General features: G+C 39.7%; 1 non-coding gene across 1 annotated transcript; it reads right to left on the reverse strand.

Moving 5' to 3' along the window:
* Positions 1 to 6,879: 6,879 nt before the first annotated feature.
* On the reverse strand, positions 6,880 to 6,983 carry LOC112745927 (small nucleolar RNA R71). The gene has a single exon (XR_003173832.1). It is a non-coding gene; the product is annotated as a small nucleolar RNA R71 (small nucleolar RNA).
* Positions 6,984 to 8,684: the final 1,701 nt, after the last annotated feature.

Raw genomic sequence — 8,684 nt, forward strand, 5'->3', positions numbered from 1 at the left:
TGATCATTAAATTATATCCACTAAGATCATGGCTCCTAAAGGAAAACAAACCACTCCAAGAGGTAAGAAAGAGAGTATTCCAAAAACCACTTTGGAATCAAGGGAAGTTCTTAACCAAAGAACATTCAGACCATTACTACAAAATAATGGGTTTAAGATCAGTGATCCCGGAAGTCAAGTTCGATCTGAAGGAAGATGAATATCCGGAGATCCAAGAGCAGATTCGAAACAGGAACTGGGAAGTCCTAGCTAATCCTGAAACAAAAGTGGGAAGGAATATGGTTCAGGAGTTCTACACTAATATGTGGCAAACAGACAGGTAGAGAATATCTGGAACTGCCCTCTATGACTATTGGACTATGGTCAGAGGAAAGATTGTTCACATCCACCCTAACAAAATCAGGGAGATCTTTAAGCTACCTCAGCTGAAAGATGACACAGACTCCTTCAATAAGAGAATGATGAGAACAAACAAGGGCCTAGATAATATTCTAGAGGATATATGCATCCCTGGAGCCAGGTGGACCACCAGCAGCAAGAGTGTCCCAAATCAACTCAAGAGAGAAGATCTCAAACCAGTCACTAGAGGATGGCTGGACTTCATTGGGCGTTTTATATTGCCCACTAGCAACCATTCTGAAGTCACCGTCAAAAGAGCAGTGATGATCCATTGCATTATGTTAGGAAAAGAAGTGGAAGTTCATCAACTGATTCCATCTGAATTTTACATACTTGCAAACAAGAACTCCAAAGATGCCAGGTTGGTTTATCCAAGCCTAATCTCTATGCTCTGCAAAGATGCTTGAGTAAGGATGGGAATAACGGAGTACATCTCAGTGGAGCAACCAATCACTAAAACCACAATGGAAAAACAACAAATGCAGGATGACCCCATCAAGAGGAGGGCACAAGAATTCCTCCCGGAAGTCCCTCAATTTGAATATTGGGAACAGCTTGAAGCATCTGTCACCAAGTTGCAAGAATCTATGGACCAAATAAAGGAAGAATAGCAAAATCAAAACAGTATGCTCTGCAAACTGCTCAGGGAACAAGAAGAGCAAGGGCGTGACTTAAAGGAACTGAAGCGTCAGAAGTTATCTCTTGAAGGACCAAGCACTCCACAGACTAGAGGAACATCCACATCCCAAACTCAAGGTTGTTGAGCTCTAATCTTAACCTTAACTCTGTGATAATTGTTCTTATTTTTAGTTTTACCTTAGAAGATATAGTGGTAATTAGTAGTTATTTTATCTCTAATTAAGCTATAATTTATTTTCCTCATCATCATTAAACATGAATAAAATAGAAGATTTTCTTTAGAATAAGGAGGCAATATTTTTCGAATTTTTAATAAAACAAATTCTAATTGTTTACATGTGGTGGCAATGATTTCTGCCTTTTGAATGAATGCCTGAACAGAGCATATGTCTTTGGAATTTGATGTTCTTGAATGTTAAATATGTTGGCTCTTGAAAGAATAATGAACATGAGACATGTTATTGATAATCTGAAAAATCATAAAAATGATTCTTGAAGCAAGAAAAAGCAGTGAATACAAAGCTTGCAAAAAAAAAAAAAAAAGCAAGCAGAAAAAGCCAATAGCCCTTAAAACCAAAAGGCAAGGGTAGTAAAAAAGGATCCAAGGCTTTGAGCATCAGTGGATAGGAGGGCCTAAGGGAATCAAATCCTGGTCTAAGCGGCTAAACCAAGCTGTCCCTAACCATGTGCTTGTGGCGTGAAGGTGTCAAGTAAAAACTTGAGACTGAGCGGTTAAAGTCAAGGTCCAAAGCAAAAAGAAGAGTGTGCTTAAGAACCCTGGACACCTCTAATTGGGGACTTTAGCAAAGCTGAGTGACAATCTGAAAACGTTCACCCAATTATGTGTCTGTGGCATTTATGTATCCGGTGGTAATACTGGAAAACAAAGTGCTTAGTGCCACGACCAAGACTCATAAAAGTATCTGTGTTCAAGAATCAACATACTGAACTAGGAGAATCAATAACACTATCTGAATTCTAAGTTCCTATAGATGCCAATCATTCTGAGCTTCAATGGATAAAGCGACATGCCAAAACTGTTCGGAAGTAAAAAGCTACTAGTCCCGCTCATTTAATTAGAATATGAGCTTCACTCAAAAACTCGGAGATATTATTGCTTCGTGACTTATTTGTATTCTATTTTATTTTTCTAGTTGCTTGGGGACAAGCAACAGTTTAAGTTTGGTGTTGTGATGAGCGGATATTTTATACGCTTTTTGGGGTTAATTTCATGTAGTTTTTAGGATGTTTTAGTTAAGTTTTTAGTATATTTTAATTAGTTTCTAGGAAAAATTCATATTTCTAGAATTTACTGAGTTTTTATGCTTTTCTGTAATTTCAGGTATTTTCTGGCTGAAATTGAGGGAGCTGAGCAAAAATCTGATTCGGGCTGAAAAAGGATTGCTGATGCTGTTGGATTCTAACCTCTCTGCACTCAGAATGGATTTTCCGGAGCTACAGGAGTCCAATTGGTGCGCTTCCAATTGCGTTGGAAAGTAGACATCCAGGGCTTTCCAGCAATATATAATAGTCCATACTTTGCTCAAGGATAGACGACGTAAACTGGCGTTCAACACCAGTTCCATGTTGCAGTCTGGCGTCCAGCGCCAGAAACAGGTTACAAGTTGGAGTTCAACGCCAGAAACAGCCCAGGCACATGAGAAGCTTTAGTCTCAGCCCCAGCACACACCAAGTGGGCCCTAGAAGTGGAATTCTGCACTATCTATCATAGTTTACTCATTTTCTGTAAACCTAGGTTACTAGTTTAGTATTTAAACAACTTTTAGAGATTTATTTTGTATCTCATGACATTTTAGATCTGAAATTTGTACCTTTTAGCAGCATGAGTCTCTAAACCCCATTGTTGGGGGTGAGGAGCTCTGCAGCGTCTCGATGAATTAATGCAAGTACTTCTATTTTCCATTCAAACATGCGTGTTCCTATCTAAGATATTCATTCGCGCTTAATTATGGAGAAGGTGATGATCCGTGACACTCATCACCTTCCTCAACCCATGAACGTGTGCATGACAACCACCTCCATTCTATATTAGATTGAATGAGTATCTCTTAGCTTCCATAATCAGAATCTTCGTGGTATAAGCTAGAATTGATGGCGTCATTCAGGAGAATCCGGAAAGTCTAAACCTTGTCTGTGGTATTCCGAGTAGGATTCTGGGATTGTATGACTGTGACGGGCTTCAAACTCGCGAGTGCTTGGCGTAGTGACAGACGCAAAAGGATAGTAAATCATATTCCAGTATGATCGAGAACCTCTAGATGATTAGCCGTGCTGTGACAGAGCATTTGGACCATTTTCACTGAGGAGATGGGAAGTAGCCATTGACAACGGTGACACCTTACATAGAGCTTGCCATGGAAGGAACTTTGCACTTTTGCATGCATGAGGGAAGAGGAATACAAGAGAAAAGCTGAAATTCAGAAGACAAAGCTTCTCCAAAACCCCAACATATTCTCCATTACTGTATAATAAGTATTTATTTCATACTCTCTTATTTTTCGTAATTCAATTTGATAAGTGAATTGTTTTCCTGACTAAGAGTTACAAGATAACTGATGCCAAGGCATCATAGGCTAGTTTCACTAGCATTTTTCTGTTAGTTTTAGTTGTTTTATGCATTTTCTTGAGCTTAAAGTAACCAAAAATGGTTAAATGAAGAACAAAGTAATGAACCATCCAAACAATATGATTTTGATGCAAATTCCATGAGTTTTAGTTATATTACCTAAATGCTATGAATGAAAGATTTCTCATGAAATTTTGCAAGACTTTGATGCAATTGTTTGGATGATTTCAGGGAAGAAGAGGCTAAGCAAGGAAGCAACAAAATCAATAAAGGAAGCTTGAATATCATATGTGGAGTTTAAGTTCCAGTTTAAGCCTAAACTGGAGCTTAAACGCCAAAATCATGAAGGATAAGAAATGCTGGGATTGAAGTTTAACCTCCAGTTTGACCTCAAACTGGAGGTTAAACGCCAGAATGAAAAGCCTCACTTAAGGAGCATTCCACGTTTAACCTCCAGTTTGACCTCAAAATGGAGGTTAAACGCCAGAATGAGTATGCCACCCAGGGAGGAGTTCCACGTTTAACCTCTAGTTTGACCTCAAACTGGAGGTTAAACGCCAGAACCAGGAAGAGTACCAGGGAGCCATTCCACGTTTAAGCTCCAGTTTGACTCAAACTGGAGCTTAAACGTGTTCGATAGCTTTTCTACTCCAGGGTTGCTCTCTCCATCTCCACGTTTAACCTCCAGTTTGACCTCAAACTGGAGGTTAAACGTGTTCGACACCTCCAGGGCCACCATTCCAAGCTTCCACGTTTAACCTCCAGTTTGACCTCAAACTGGAGGTTAAACGTGTTCGACCTCCAGTATGCCTCCACCCTTTTCCACGTTTAACCTCCAGTTTGACCTCAAACTGGAGGTTAAACGTGTTCGACCTCCAGGGCTGCCTTTCCTATCTCCACGTTTAAGCTTCAGTTTAACCTTAAACTGAAGCTTAAACGTGTTCGACTACATGACTCTCCAGGGCTACCTTCTTCCATTTCCACGTTTAAGCTTCAGTTTAACCTTAACTGAAGCTTAAACGTGCTTCTACAAATGGCCTCACTGGAAGTGTCTGGCGTTTAAGTTGCAGTTTAAGCTTAAACTACAACTTAAACGCCACTCTTGAAAAAGGTTTCTGGGCCAAAAAAATTGTGATTTAAGTTAGTCTTTGAGCACAAATATTAACTTAAACTTACTTTGGTATGAAACCCAATTGAATATCATGGTTTATGGGATTGGGCCTGAAGGATTGATGAGTTTGAAATCTCAATTTATTGAGTCTTGTGTCATTATTTGATTATCACTAAATTGGCTCAATAAATGTTACAGGAATTGGATCAACAACCTCATCAAGGTTATGGATCATAAACCCAAGGCAAAAGGAAAGCAAGGAGAGGCCTCAAAGCCCAAGAAGCACAACTGAAGCTCAATATAGAAAGTGTATAAATAGGATAGAAGTTAAGTTAGAGGGGACTTTTACTTTCACTTTTAGCTAGTTTTCCTTTTCTTTGTAATTGAATTCAGAGCTATGATTCACTAAACCCCCTTTCATTGGGTTAGGGAGCTCTATTGTAATTCAATGAATCAATAATAGTTTATCTTCTTCTTCAATCTTTTCTCTTGAATTTTGTTAGAAAGCTTCTCGATCTAATTCCATTGAGTAGTTGTCTTGGGAAAGAAACTACTCATACTTGGAATCCTTCGGAGCCTTGGGAAAGGAATGGAGGATTCATGCTAGAGAAGCTTTCTCACAGTGGATTGGATTGGGGTTTGGATGGATATTGTGACATGTAATCCTACCAAATTGTGGTTCATGAAATTGTGTGGTATAATCAGTGATCAAGCATCATCTCTTCTTATGAACATTTAAACCAAGGGATTGGGAATTTGTTTGTTTTTAGAGAGCATTGGTGAGCCAAGGAATTGGGATCCAATCATATAAGATTGCCAAGCAAAATTCAATGAATGCATTGGTTGAGGAAGAGATATACATGTTTTGATTCGGAGATTTCAATATCTCCTAAACCCAATGAATTCCCCATTTCTGATTTCCACTTTCTCTTTACATTCAGCAATTCAATTCTTGCAATCACCCCCATTCCCTTTTAATTTCAGCAATTTACATTCTGCTCTTTAATTCATGCAATTTAAGATTCAGCCATTTAATTTTCTTGTCATTTACTTTTCCCGCCAATTTTACATTCCGCAATTCTCATCTCAAATCTTGATTCCGCTCAACTAGAACACACTTCTAATCCGAATTGCTCACTCAACCAATCCTTGTGGGATTCGACCTCACTCTATTGTGAGTTTTTACTTGACGACGATAACCGGTGCACTTGCCGGAAGGAATTTTGCCGATCGTGCAATTTCCTAAATCGTAGCATAACATGTTTATGCGCATCAAGTTTATGGCGCCGTTGCCGGGGATTGATTTTCGATTGACAATTCTCAAATTGGAAGCTAACTAGATTGAGCAATTTTCTCTTGCTTTGTTAATTCTGTTATAGATACTTGTTGAATTTTAATTTCTGCACTTGGTTACATGCTTTCCTTCTTTATGCCTTTAAATTCATGCAACTAACTCACTGACTCACTAACTGTTTGATTTAATTCCTCAATTGATCTAACCATACTCTTCCATTAACAAAGAGTATTTTACTTGTTTGTGTTTGAGCTGTGTTCTTGTATGACAGGTAGGAGAGGAGAGACATCAACTCCTCCATATACCGAACCGGAAAGGACCCTTCATAGACTTAGAAGGGAAGCAAGAGGGAAGAGAGTAGTGGGAGAAGAGGAATCTGAAGGAGAATCTGAGGACAATTTTGAGGAAGCTTTAGATCTCAACATGGATAGAGAAGTTCACAACCATGAGAGAGCTGATGGAAACGATGCCATCCCTGAGAGGAGGGTTCTTAGTTCATACATAAACCCAACCTCTGGGAATTGTGGTAGTAGCATCCAGAAACCACCCATTCAGGCCAACAATTTTGAGCTCAAGCCACAGCTAATATCACTTGTGGAAAATCATTGTTCCTTTGGAGGAAGTGCTAATGAAGACCCAAACCAACATCTCACAAAATTCTTGAGAATTTGTGACACTGTGAAGTCCAATGGAGTCCAGGAAGATGCCTATAAACTGCTTTTGTTCCCATTTTCACTTAGGGACAAAGCAGCTAAGTGGCTGGAATCATTCCCAAGGGGGAGTCTAACAACATGGGATGAGGTGGAAAGCAAGTTTCTGGCATGTTTCTAGCCTCCACAAAAGGTCAATAGGCTTCGATCTGAGGTTCAGACTTTTAGACAACAAGATGGTGAAACTCTCTACGAGGCATGGGAGAGATTCAAGGACTTGACAAGGAAATGCCCACCAAACATGTTCCATGATTGGGTGCAACTGCACATCTTCTATGATGGGCTCTCTTATGAATCAAGGAAGGCTGTAGACCATTCATCAGGAGGTTCATTGAACAGGAAAAAGACTGTGGAAGAAGCCATTGAAGTGATCGAGACAGTGGCTGAGAATGAGTACTACTATGCATCAGAAAGGCACAACACTAAGGAGTCATGGAGCTGAACCATGTTGATACAATTCTAGCCCAAAACAAGGTGTTTGCCAAGCAACTAGCAGAGCTTACCAGGCAATTAGAAACAAAGCAAGTGGCTGCAATACACACACAAGATCAAGAGGAAGTAGGCATTGAAGGAGGTGATTGGGATGAGGTTAACTATGTGGGAAACCAACAAAGGCAATCATATGATCCACACTCCAACACTTACAACCCAGGCTGGAGAAACCACCCAAACTTTGGGTGGGGAAACCAACAAACCCAACCACAAAACCACAAACCTTACAACCACAACCAACAAAACAATTCCACATACCAAAACTCCAACCAAAGATCATACCAAGCCACACAAAACACTTACCCCCAATCATCATATCATGGCCAAAATAATCAACATAGCCAACCTAATCCGAACCAACAATTTCAAGATCAATTAAACCGGATAGAAGGAATGCTTGCAACCATGAGCCAAGACATAATTGAATTGAAAGCTTTTAAGGAAGAAGTAAATTCTAACTTGCAAAACCAAGGAGCTGCCATCCAGAAGCTAGAAAATCAAATTTTGTATTTGACTAAGCAAGCCCCTGGGACAAGCGGTTCTCATGCTGTCAAGGCTATTGCAAGGGAGGAATATAAGGCCATAACCCTCAGAAGTGGAAAGAATCTAAAGGAGATTTCAAGGGAAACCACAGAGGATGAAGCAAAGGAAAATGTGAAAGACAAAGAACAAGGACAATCTGTTACACCGTTTGCAACAAAAGAAAAAGAAAAAGAGGTCTTGAAGCCTTACACACCTAAAGCACCTTATCCTCAACGTTTGATGAAAAGTGAAAAGGATGGCCAATTCTCCAGGTTCTTGGAGATTTTCAAGAAGCTTCAAATCAACATTCCCTTTGCTGAGGCAATAGAGCAAATGCCACTCTATGCAAAATTCTTAAAAGAATTGATGACCAAGAAGAGAAGCTGGAGAAATGAGGAAACTGTGTTGTTAACTGAAGAATGCAGTGCCATCATTCAGCACAAATTGCCTCAGAAATTGAAGGACCCAGGCAGTTTCCAAATCCCCTGTATTATAGGAGAAGTCATGGTGGAGAAGGCCTTGTGTGATTTAGGGGCCAGCATCAATTTGATGTCGCTAACAATGATGAGAAGAATGAAGATTGAAAAAGCCAAACCAACAAGAATGGCCCTCCAATTGGCAGATCGAACTTTTAAATTCCCTCATGGGATAGTTGAGGATTTGTTGGTGAAAGTGGGAGAATTTATATTTCCTGCTGATTTTGTGGTGTTAGATATGGAGGAAGAAGCCAAGGCTTCAATAATTCTGGGAAGACCCTTCCTAGCTACTGCTGGAGCCATCATAGATGTACAAAAGGGTGAACTCACTCTTAGACTCCATGATGAGAAATTGGTGTTTAATGTATTCAAGGCAATGAGCTATCCATCAGAATCACTAAGGGAATGCATGAGGGTTGATGTAGTGGACATTGCAGTACAAGAAACTTTTGAG

The sequence above is a fragment of the Arachis hypogaea genome, chromosome 14 (genome assembly GCF_003086295.3).
Source record: "Arachis hypogaea cultivar Tifrunner chromosome 14, arahy.Tifrunner.gnm2.J5K5, whole genome shotgun sequence".
NCBI lineage: Eukaryota > Viridiplantae > Streptophyta > Magnoliopsida > Fabales > Fabaceae > Arachis > Arachis hypogaea.